The following is a 13,772-nucleotide window of genomic DNA, read 5'->3' as shown; positions in this document are numbered from 1 at the left end:
TTATCTATGTCTAATATCCATATATATGTGAGAACATACAATGTCTCTGCTCCTGTGCCTGGGTTACCTCACTTAGGCAAGTTTCTTCTAGTTCCATCCATTTGTCTGCAAATTTCAAGGTTCCATTGTTTTTCTCCACTGAGTAGTACTCCATTGTGTAATTGTATCACATTTTCTCTGTTCATCCTTAAGTCGAGGAGCATCTAGGTTGCTACCAGTTTCTAACTATTACAAATAATGCTGCTATGAACATAGCTGAATAGATATCCGTGTTGTATGAATGTACATCCTTTGTGTATATGCCAAAGAGAGGAACTGCTGTGTCTTGAGGTAGACTAATTCCCACTTTCCAGAGAAATCACCATACTTATTTACAAAGTGTCTGTACAAATCCTACCAACAATGGAGAAGCATTCCCCTTTCTCCATTCCTTTCCAGAATAAACTGTTATTGATATTTTTGATTATAGCCATTCTGACTGGTACAAGGTGATATCTCAGAGCTGATTTGATTTGTGTTTCCCTAATGGTTAAGGATGTTGAACACTTTCTTATGTGTTTTTCAGCCACATAAGAATTCTATTGAGAATTCTTTATTTAGTTTTGTACCCCACTTTTAAATTGAATTATTTGGTGTTTTAGTGACTAGCTCTTTGAGTTCTGTGTATATTTTGGAGATCAGCCCTCTGTCTGAAGTAGTGTTGATGAAGATCTTCTCCCATTCTATGAGATGCCATTTTGTCTTTTTGACTGTCTCGTTGACTGTCTTCTGCCTTACAGAAACTTCTCAGTTTCTGGAGGTCCCATTCATTAATTGTCAATCTCAGTGTCCATGCTACTGGCATTATGCTCAGGAAGTAGTCTCCTATGACAATTCATTCAAGGGTACCTCCCACTTTCTCTTCTAAAGGTTCATTGTGGCTGGAATTATGTTGAGGTGTTGATCCATTTACACTTAAGTTTTGTGCATGGCAATAGATATGAATGTGTCTACATTCTTCTAAATGTCAGCATCCAGTTATGCCAGCACCATTTGTTGAAGATGCTTTGTTTTTGTTCCATTGTGTAGTTTTAGCTTCTTTGCCAAAGATCAGATGTTCATATGTGTGTGGGTTAATATCAGGGTCTCCAATTCGAATCCATTGGTCACCCTCTGTTTTTATGCCAATTCCAAGCTGTTTTTATTACTATAGCTCTATAGTAGAGCTTGAAGTCAAGGATGGTGATGCCTATAGAAGTTTCTTTATGCCGGGCAGTGGTGGTGCACGTCTTCAATACCAGCACTTGGGAGGCAGAGGCAGGCTGATCGCTGTGAATTTGAGGTTGAGCTGGACTGACAGCATCCAAAACAATACAGAGAAACCCTGTCTCATAAAACCAAAAAAAGAAAAAAAAAAAAAGAACAAGAACAAGAAAAAGAAGTAAAGAAGTTCCTTTATTGTACAGGGATGTTTTTGTTATCAATCCAGGGTCTTTTGTTTTTCCCTATAAAGTTGAGTATTGTCTTTTCAAGGTCTGTGTAGAATTTTACTGGGATTTTGATAAAGATTGCATTGACCTGTAGATTGCTTTTGGTAAGATTGTGAGGTGTACTCTCACCCTGAATTCTTGGGGAAGGGCCTAGGCCCTGCCCTATATGAAATGACAGACTATGGACACCCCCATGGAGGGCCTCACCCTCCCTGGGGGAAGGAGGAGATAACGGGGGGGGTTGGGGAGAGGGCATGGGAGAAGGGGAGGGAAAGGGAGAGGGACCTGGAACTGACTTGTGAAGCAACCTTGTTTCTTATCTAAATTTAAACTGGAAAATAAAATAAAAAAAAAAGATTGTCTTACTCATCCAAGAGCATGGGACATATATCCATTTTCTGGTATCTTCTTTAATTTCTTTCTTTAATGACTCAAATTTCTTGTCATAAAGTTCTTTTACATGTTTGGTTAGAGTTACCCCAGATATTTTATATTGCTTGTGGTTACAATAAAAGGTTCTGATTCTCTAATTTCTTTCTGAGTCCCTTTATTGTGTTGTAAACCTTGTGACTTGCTATAGTCATCAGTGGGGTTTGAGGATATTCAGACTTTAATATAAACCCAGAAAATTCTTAGCAAATGCTTCTTTCAGCAATAAACATTAAATTCCAAGCACTGTGTTTAAATCACTTACACCAAAGGACAGATTTGTTGAATGATATCCACTGAAAAGAAGTTCCTACTCTGTATCTTTCTCTTAGTGAGGATGGGTAGGCAATCAGCAATTTTGCCATCATAATATTGTGCCCATGAATTATTTCTCTTATGTACTAAAATAATCAAAAATGATTTCCAATTGAAAGTAGATATGTCTTAAAAATAAACAAAATCAATAGTAATACTTCAGAGATATTTTTGACACTTTCACTTATTCATTTTAATCAACATTTCCTGTATTTTTCAAAATTGCCTGTAAAGTATGATTATTCAGTAACAAAATATAAATAATAAAATTTTAAGCATTCAAAAAACATTTGACCAATAAACTACCTTCATGTAAAGTAAGGAACTATTATTATTTTTCTTCCATGCTCTCTCAGAGAAACTACAAATTACATCTTTCAAATCAACTTACAGTTTAGGAATGATAATTGGTATTTTCTGATTACATAAAGCATCAGAAATTAACTTTAAAAAAACTCTGTTGATTTCTCCTATGCTTTAATGCTAAATATTGTTTTTAATAGCTTTTTTTCTACCTTACCTTTAAGGAAAAATGTTGAAGACATCAGTTATTCAAAATAAGAACACAAGGTTAATAATGTACTCATATACTTCATCTTAGTAAGTGATTTATGTTTTATAATTCCCAAAATTTTATTCAGATAGGAAAACTATCAATACAAAACTCATGTCATCTTTCACATATCTGAAAAATTTAAAAATCTTACATCTCTAGGTGTAGCAGATAAATTTTAAACCTTTTGAGAACATTGATTTTATAAATATGCAGGAAGATTTTCTTCTTAAAGCATAGTAAGAAAGAAATTTAAAATACAATGCACATACAAAGTGATTATCCATAACCATTATGTGAGGTAATGAGAGTCAATATGTGAGAAGTGATAAGTAAGTTATACTGAAACTGAATGTAGTCATTTTTCAAACCTAGCTCATTAGATAACCATAGATCAATATGGAAAACCAGCCCAGCATGCTTAAAATAATATTTAATGATGATTACTACACTTAGGGAAAACAAGCATGAAATACTAAGACACATGCCAGAAGCATTGTGTTCTCTACAATGAACAAAGAGGCCTTTCGCATAATATAAGAAAATAATAGCTATCAATATTACATGAAATTGGTAAAACAACAGCAACAAATCATTCTATTTGACCTTCCAATTATGGAAGGGTAGGTGGTCTTTATTTATGGACAGTGCATCTTAAAATAAAAGACATTCACTTTTGTTTCACCAGAAAAGCGTACCTATTTACACATGCTGGTTACTAGGAAACTGACCTCTGTTGGACTGGTTTAGATGAATTTCAGCAAGAATTGTAGAAGAAATGCATTATAATGAAAAGAAAGTTGAACTGAGCTAAACAATAGCTTCCAGAAATGCACATATGCAACCAACAGAGTTAAACTCTCACCTTTCCTAGCTTACAGCCCCAGAAGAATGGGAGATGACAGCATTTTCTTCACAACATAGTCTCTCACTAGTTTCAGTAATGATCTCATTTCTCTTTGTTGTCTTTACAGATTTCCTCCTCCAATTATTTTCCCTCTCCTCTAATTTAGCACATTGTTCTTTACCTTCTGTTGTCAGTTCTTTTCAAATACAATTACAAGAAATACAATATATTGAAAATTAGGACTATATACACCTAGCAAGGCATGCTTTTCAAATATTTTTTAACCAACACTAACATATTTGACAAATACTTCAGTTATATTTAAGAAAAGAGAAAATTGCAGAAAAACTCATACAGTTATATAATTTGTCTATCATAATAAAATATTATTGAAATCGTCTGTTTTATGACTCATTAATTAAACACCTATTTTATTGCTTTATATATGAAATAAAATAAATCATTTAGAACTATGTGTTATCTTAACCCAATTCAATCAGAGTCTGTCTTTATACTTAATCTTGTTGCTTTGATTAAGTAACTTAACAAAAGCAATTTAAGGAAAAAGGTCTTATTCCTGACTCACTGGGTTAGGGTATAGAGAATCATGGTGGAGTAGCCTTGACAGTAGGAGCTTGTGGCAGCTAGTCATATTGCATCCAATAATCAAAGATATACTAAGACAGAAGCTGTTGCTCAGGTACCTTCTGCATCCATATGTAGTCAAAGGCACAATCCCATGGAATGCTGCTAGTCTCCTACACGACATGTCTTTCCACCTCAATTAATAAAAGGTTAGTGTGATTTATATAGGCCCTCATAGCTGAGCCTGTAGACTTGTCTTCTAGGTGATTTCAGGTCCTCTTAACTTTACAACACTAACCACTACTGTCTTAGAGTATGACACTAAGGAGGAATAAATCTTTTTTGTTTTTTACACTTTTTTTGTTTGTTTAATTTTGCTTTTTTGAGACAGGATTTCTCTGTATTGTTTTTGGAGGCTATCCTGGAACTCGCTTTGTAGACCATGCGGGCCTCGAATTCACAGGCTGACCTCGAACTCACAGAGTTCTGCCTGCCTCTGCCTCCGAGTGCTGGGATGAAAGGCATGTGCCACCAACGCCCGGAGGAATAAATCTTTATTTCGACCAATGAACTAGCAACATTTCATCACATCAAATGCTAAATGTTTTGCATATACTTGCTGATAGAGGAGTGCACAGGAAGGTAGTGTGGCAGATCTTTTGACATTAGGTCTCTCATCAGGAAAACAGACTTCAACAAACAGCAGGTAAGGATGCCAACAAATTGCTTGATGCAGTCTGTCAGAGACAGCAAAAGCCTGAGCTGCAGGGAATCTGCTGTGTGTCATTCACAGGGAAGCATTGCTGGGTGAAACCACTAAAGCACTACAGAGAAGAAACTTGCTTTCCTTGACGTTCATGCTGCACACCTGCTCTATAGCACACATTAGTTGTTGTGTAGATGAACTGCACACCCTAATTGCTCTTTTCTCAATCGATCTGTCCAATCCCATTCTAAGAAGGAGACTAAGGAGTCAATGACCAAAGATGAGATCAAGAGAAGTGCTATTATTAGATTTTTAGTTAAAGGAAAATAAATGGTGCTTTCAGAGTAGAGCATCCATACTCATCCCAAGGTGAAAAGCAGGAAAATAGGTGGACCAGTATACAGTTAGCAGTCTTCACAATCACATGAATGATGAGTTCCCAGGTTTGCAGTTTTCTAACTTTTTTTAATAGTGGTTTTCTTAGGAACTGTAAGATGAACAATACCTAATAACGAGTCAGACATAATTCTGTTAGTTTAAGGATTCCTTCAATTAAAAACAAAGACCAAGAACTGAACACTAATTTTCCTTACTACTTCTGCTCCTGGTGCATATTTCTCTCTCACACTGATTTTCCACTACTTAGACAAACGAAACATTCTTCCTCCTTTCTGTAAATCTGTAGGGGGGTTAGCTAATGCTTCTTTAGAGGGTTTCTTATATGTAGACTTCTTTTGTCTCCAGGCTTGAATGTATGAGTCATTAAATTGAATACTGTCAAATTTCATACCAAAGAGATTACAATAAATTGAACTCCACATTAATGAAAACTTCTGTTTTTGTGACATTTCAGAAAACTCAACTATTTTACTATTTAAACTATGTTTAAAAATAATATTATATGTGTTTCCTTTTCTACATATATACCTGTCATTTCCCAGAATACATTTTAAGTATCTTCTATATCTCATTTAACAAAATATGGCTTGTACCAGAAGCTATAAAATTGTTTGCCTTTCATTATTTCAAAGTTTAGCCTTATTTATATTCAAATGTTAAATTTGTATGAAACTTATTTTTTTCATAATAAACAAAATGAATATAAATATTCAATTTTCTTAATAGTGTTTACAGAATAGATTATTTTTGTATTGACTGACACTTTCAGTGTATTATAAAAGTTTGTAGTGTTTAATTATGCTTTCATAGAAAGTGAGAAACTCTGTAAGATATATATTACATTTCTATGTGTGATCATGTTTATAAGTACATATTTAAGTTTCATTCATATATATATGTATATATATGAATTTCACATTTCATATATATATCATTTTCTCTACTAATCCTTGCAATTTTATATGCATAAGAGTGGATTTATTTTGTCCTTTTCTTTTCATTTATATTTCCATTTTCATGTGCTGTATTTGTTGATCTGTAGTGAAACTCAGCATTTCCATATTGTGCACAATTTATCCACCATTTAGATCTACTGATTTACAAAATATTTTGAGTATAATTTTATGGAAGGATATTTTTAAAAACAGTGTTCAAATGACAATATTTTAATGGCTGAAAAAGGTAGTGAATATAGAAAATGAAAGGTAGACCACTTGTAATTTAAGTGATAGTAAGTGAATATGTATCTCTGTGTGTGTATGTTTGTGTGTGTGTGTTTGCACTGTCCTATACAAACATAGAAAAAGATGTACTAATGTGAGCAAATGTTAGCAGAGCCTCTTAAAAGAACCTTGCTGGGTTTTTTTTTCATGCTGAATCAGGAAGACTCCCTTAAGCAAAGCCTTGTGAGACTCTGATTGCCTCTAGCAAAACAGAGCCCACCTGAGAAAAATGCTGCTACCAAGAACCCATGTTTTCTCCATTCTTTTAAAATTCCTTTAAAGGTTTCATTGTTCTACGTGGAAATTCAATCCCACCATTATGTTGAAAGAAACCTTTTTCTTGCCAGCCACTTTGGTTATTCCCCCACCAGTTGCCTGGGCTCTGCCACATTGTAGTCCCCAAATAACACACAAGACACTGTATTAATTCTGAAGCTGTTGGCTGTTTGCTTGTTTCTTACTGGCTATCTTTGACTTAAATATTTAATCCATCTAATTATTTTTCTTACCGGAGAAAAGGGTCTGGACTTCTTACCCCTAAGTCAGCTACATGATGACTCCCTGTGTTTCTCGTACCCAGAGTCCTCCTTGACTCCTAGTTCCACTTATCTTGCTTCTCTATTGGCCAACAGTGCTTTATTGACATATACACAGGACTTTCCCATCACCACATAAATGAGGAAAATAGAAAATAAAACAACTTTCACATTTTGTCAGTTATTGTGCAAATATCAACAGAACATCCAATAACATATGGTCAAATTAATGTGAAAAAAAGGGAATGTTCATTTTCTGTTGGTGGGATTGCAAACTGACCCAGTCATTCTGGAAATAATGAAGAATTTTCAAAATACTAAAAATTAATCCTCCATATGATCCAGCTATACCATTCTTTACCATATGCCACAGATATTTTTTCAATCATTATTATTGCTGTTCCATTCATAAAGGCTAGGACATAAAAATAGCCTAAATGTCTTACAAAATATGAATGGGTAATGAAAATGTGGTCCATAAATATTATGGGATCCTGTTCATCTGTAAAGGAAAATTGAATAATGAACTTTGCAGGTAAACGCATGGAACAGGAAAAGATAATGTAAAGTAAGGTAACCCAGACTCAAAGACAAACATTACTGTGTTTTCTCTCATCTGAGATTCCTCACTCCAAATCTTCAAAGTTGAGTACATATCTAGGAGTAATTGCAAATCCAAGAAACTATAAGACTTTTGTCTTGTGGAGGTCAGTGTGTAAAGAAGGGGCTAGCAGTTTCCATATGATATCACTGGGAAAACTGGAAATTGGAGAATCTCATTATAGATATGGGAAGGGAGATAAGTTCAAAGGGAGAAGGTGGATATAATAATATTAAATCTGTCTGAAAAATGTGTTAAAGACCTATAACATATTGTTACAAATCTACATTAACAGAATAATACATAAAATCTGTATATAAATATGAATTCATAGGTTAAATATAATTTTCTCTACTGGCCTGAAACCATTTAACAAAATTTAATTTTGTTAATATTAACAAAAGGAGAACAAATGATTCTACAAAAATTCTAAAAGGAGGCATGAGAAGTCCTCTTATGAGTTATTGGTTAGGGGTCTCCAAGAGATTCGCACATTACAGTCTTTGGTTGTCTCGCAGTAGTGGACAATTAATGAAAACACTATAACTTTCAGAAGTCACTGAATTTGAACTGACCTGACAGCCTCCTCTTTGACAGCTAGGTTCCGTGATATCAGAAGGTGCCTGAAAGCTTCCAAAGGAGGAAAGCAACCAACAGTACTACCTAGTATGATGCTCATGAACCACAACAATGACCAGCTTGGCATAAGAACCTAAGGTTGAAGTAGTGGCATGGACACCTTTTCAGTAACCAACAATTCTCTAATTGGATATAAGACCAGTTCAAAAGGAGGGAAATTATGTCTGATAGTCAAATACCGAGGGCTAGTAAAACTACGATCTTGGAGAAAAACCTTCATGTACCAATTTACTGAATCAGTAAAATCAATAATTTTATTTTAAATCAATAATTTTATTTTAAATATTTGGCATTGTTCATACTTCAATCTATAGCATTCATCAAGGACACGTCTTTTGTATCACACAGAGACAATTACAGAAAATCAAAATCCAGAACTGTAGACTCTGGATACATCCTCAAACAACTCCTGCATCCAAGGCCCAGGTCACATTGCAGAAGAGGGGAAAGAAATATTATCAGAGCCAGAAGAACAAGGAGTTTACTGTGAGATTTTGTGTACTGGTAATATTAGAAGATATACCCACAATATCTTAACAAATTATTTGCTTAAACATGAGCTTAGTAAGTACATCTACAATAGATATATCAAAGTGAACTTAGTACTACATGAAACTAAATAATGTTGAGATTGGGAGACGTAGCCTTCCCTAAGGAAAAGCACATAAACTGGTTATTAGGTAATATAGATTTGAAAAAGAATAAGAAGGGAGTAGTAGGGTGGTTCAGGAGAGGAAAATGAAGACAGAAATTAGGTAATTATATTATAATTGCAAGGTAAAAGAAGTTTAAAAGGCCCTTTTAGACATTGAAGTAAGAAATTAAGGAAAACATCAGAGATGAACATGTCTCCCATGATTATGGATCATTAGGACTAATATTCAAAAAATGTCTAAACTGATAAAATATTAAACCATAGGTTCAGTGCAATCCTCATCAAAATTCCTACACATTTTTTCACTGAAAATGAAAAAAATTATATTAAACTTCATATGAATCACATAAAACAGGATAGGAAAAACAATCCTGAATGATAATAAAAAAGGAATCAGATAGAGTTGTTATCATGACAAGCTTCATGATTTATTTCACAACTATAATAACAATGCCAGAAAAATATGGCATGAAAATAGATACGTTGATATATGAAATTGAATTGGAGACCTAGGCATAGCTCCGCAAAACTATACATATGTGGGTTTTGCAAAGGAAACAAAAAATAAAATATATTGATTAAAATACATTATTTTTGCATGATCAAACAGGATAGCTACTTCCAGAAAAATGAAAATAGATTTAAGTCTAACTTGGCACACAAAACTAAACTCGAAAATGATGATGAACCTGAACATAAGAGTTTGATAGAACACAAATTGGGAAATGTGTGTTAGCTAGTTGACAGAGAAAGACTTTCTGGGACCAGCTGTTCAGGCAGGACCTGGTACAACAGGCCCTGCATAGGGGCCTGTGTTCCAGTGCCTGGGGATTGCCTGAGAACTGCACAGAGCTTCAAATCCTGGCAGGAGCAAAACACCGCAGACTCCAGGTCTTCTCTCCTGCAAAGAAGACCAGGAAAACAGCAGATACAGAAAAAGGACCAGGGGACAAATTGGGAGGCTAAGCACCCCATATTCCTGGTCTTCTTCTCCACCCATGGGACCAGAACAAGGACAAGGAGTAGAAGAACTACCAGATTATTGGACTTGCTAGCACCCACCAAAAGGGAACTCGGGTCCTCTAACCACTAGACCAGTAAGGGGCTCTTTCTGCACCCACTAGAAGAAGAGATGGGGAAGAGACAATACAAGAACACACTAAGCAACAGAAAAACAAATATGACACCACCAGATTCTAGAGACTCCACACCAGGAAGACTCCAACATTCCAATCCAAATGAAGCAGAAGAGAATGACCTTAAAACTACTTTCATGAAAATGATAGAGGCCCTAAAAGAGGATATAGGAAAATCCCTCAAAGAAATGGAAGAAAAAACAAACCAAAAAGTGCAAGAAATGGAAGAAGAAACAAAGCAAAAAAAGCAGGAAATGGAAGAAGAAACAGCAAAAAATGAACAAAATGGAAGAAGAAAAAACCAAAAAAGGCAAGAAATTGAAGAAAAATACAAACTAAAAAATACAAGACCTGGAAGAAAAAGCAAACCAAAAAATGCAAGAAATGGAAGAAAAAGCAAATGAAAAAATTCATAAAAGGCAACAAATGGATGAAAAGATAAACCAAAAATTGCAAGAAACAATGCAAACAGTGCAAGGCTTGAAAATTGAAATAGAGACAATAAAAAAACACACAATCTGAAGGAAGGCAGGAAGTAGAAAAGCTGGGCAAACAGTCAGGTACTACCGATACAAGCATTACCAACAGATACAAGAGATGGAAGAGAGAATCTCAGGTGTTGAAGATACACTAGGAGAAATGGATTCATCAACCAAAGAAAATCTTAAGTCCAAAAAATCCTTAACACAAAGCATCCAGGAAATATGGGACACCATGAATATACCAAACCTAAGAATGATAGTTATAGAAGAAGGAGAAGAAAATCAACTCAAAGGGGCAGAAAACATATTCAACAAAATTATAGAAAAAACTTTCCCAACCTTAAGAAAGAAGTGCCAATGAAGGTACAAGAAGCTTACAGAACAACATATAGAATGGATCACAAAAAAAGTCCCCTCTCCACATAATAATCAAGACCCCAAATATACAGAATAAAGAAAGGATGTTAAGAGCAGCTAAGGAAAAAAGCCAAGTAACATATAAAGGCAAACCTATCAGAATTACACCTGACTTCTCCATGGAATCTCTGAAAGTCAAAAGGTCCTGGATAGATATTCTACCAACACTAAGAGACCATGAATGCCAGCCCAGACTACTATATCCGGCAAAGCTCTCAATCACAATAGATGGAGAAAACGAGATATTCCATTAAAAACTAGATTCAAGCAATATGTATCCACTAACCCAGCCCTACAGAAAATTTTGGAAGGAAAACTCCAACCCAAGGAAGTTAACTACAACCAGAAAAACATAGGCATTAGAGAATCCCTCTCTACCAACAGCCAAAGAACAAAGGGGTGAAATTCCACACATAATTCCTCCAACAACAACCATTCCAAATCAAAGAAGAATGAGCAATTGATGGACACTAATATCCCTCAATATTAATGGCTTTAACTCACCCATAAAAAGACACAGGCTAACAGAATGGATTTGAATATAGAACCCATCCTTCTGCTGCATACAAGAAACACATCTCACCCTCAAAGACAGACATTACCTGAGAGTTAAAGGTTGGGAAATAATTTTCAATCAGATGGACCCAAGAAACAAGCAAGGGTAGCAATCCTAATATCTAACAAGTTAGACTTTAAAATAAAATCTATCAAAAGAGATGAAGGAGGTCATTACATACTCATCAAGATGAAATCCACCAAGATGAAGTGTCTATCCTGAATATCTATGCCCCAAATACAAAGGCATCCACATTTGTAAAAGAAACATTACTAAAACTTAAATCACATATAAAGCCCCACACACGTATAGTGGGAGATTTCAACACACCACGCTCACTGCTAGACAGGAATACCAGACAGAAACTCAAGAAAGAAGCAAAAGGTTTAATAGAAGTAATGATGCAACTGGGATTAACAGATATCTATAGAACATTTCATCCACATAAAAAAGAATATACCTTCTTCTCACCACCACATAGAACCTTCTCAAAAATTGACCACATACTTGGCAACATATCCAACCTCAGGAGCTTCAAAAAATTGGAATAACTCCATGCATCTTATCAGACCACCATGCTTAAAAATTAGAATTCAACAACAACACAAATTGCAGAAAACCTAAAAACTCATGGAAATTGAATAATGCACAAATGCACCATTCCTGGGTCAAAGAAGAAATACAAAAAGAAATTAAAGACTTCCTAGAATTCAATGAGAATGAAGACACAACATACCCAAACACATGGGACATTTTGAAAGCAGTGCTCAGGCAGAAGTTCACAGCACTAAGTGCCCACATGAAGAAAGTGGAGAAGAGTTATACTAGAGAATTAACAGCACAGCTGAAATCTCTAGAACACAAAGAAGCAAAATCCCCCAGGAAGAGTAGATGCCAGGAAATAATCAAATTGAGGGCTGAAATCAATAAAGTATAAACTAGAAAAACAATACAAAGAATGCAATGAAGAGTTGGTTCTTTGAGAAAATCAACAAGATAGACAATACTTTGTCCAAACTTACCAACCAGCACAGAGTGAACATGCAAATTAACACAATCAGAAATGAAAAGGGGGACATAACAACGGACTCTGAGGAAATTCAGAGAAATTCAGGTCATAACTTGAAAACCTATACTCCACAAAATTGGAAAATTTAAAGGAAATGGACGACTTCCTGGATAGCTATCACTTGCCAAATTAAATCAAGAACAGATAAGCAATTTAAATAGACCTATAAATCTTTGGAAATAGAAGCAGTCATTAAAAGTCTCCCAACCAAAAAAAAGCCCAGTTCCAGATGGCCTCAGTGCAGAATTCTACCAGAAATTCAAAGAAAAGCTTATACCAATTCTTCTCAAAGTATTCCATGCAATAGGAGCAGAAGTTTGTTTGCCAAACTCTTTCAATGATGCTTCAATAACCTTGATCCCCAAGCCACACAAAGACACAGCCAAGAAAGAGAACTTCAGACCAATATCTCTCATGAACACTGATGCAAAAATACTCAATAAAATACTGGCAAATAAGATCCAAGAACACATCAAAACAAGCATTCACCATCATCAAGTAGGTTTCATCCGAGGGTTGCAGGGATGGTTCAACATATGAAAATCCATCAATGTAATCCACCATATAAACAAGCTGAAAAACAAAAATTACATGATCATCTCACTAGATGCTGAAAAAGCCTTTGACAAAATCCAACACCCCTTCATGATAAAGGTCTTGGAGAGATCTGGGATAAGAGGAACATACTTAAACATAATAAAAGCTATATCCAGTAAACCAACAGCCAACATCAAACTAAATGGAAAGAAACTCTACGCAATTCCTCTAAATTCAGGAACAAGACAAGGCTGTCAAAACAACTCTGAGATACCATCTCATTCCTGTCAGAATGGCTAAAATCAAAAACACCAAGACAATTTATGCTGGAGAGGATGTGGTGAAAGGGGAACACTCCTCCATTGCTGATGGGAGTGCCAAATTGTTCAGCCTCTTTGAAAATCAGTATGGAGATTCCTCAGAAAAATAGGAATCAACCTACCACAAGACCCAGCAACTCTACTCTTAGGCATATATTCAAAAGATGCCCATTCATACAACAAGGATGTCTGTTCCACTATGTTCATAGCAGCATTATTTGTGATAGCAAGAACGTGGAAGCAACCTAGATGCCCCTCAACTGAAGAGTGGATAGAGAAAATGTGGTACGTTTACACA

This window comes from Mesocricetus auratus, unplaced genomic scaffold (genome assembly GCF_017639785.1).
Source record: "Mesocricetus auratus isolate SY011 unplaced genomic scaffold, BCM_Maur_2.0 Super-Scaffold_6730, whole genome shotgun sequence".
Classification (NCBI taxonomy): domain Eukaryota; kingdom Metazoa; phylum Chordata; class Mammalia; order Rodentia; family Cricetidae; genus Mesocricetus; species Mesocricetus auratus.
This window is presented reverse-complemented; position numbering follows the sequence as displayed.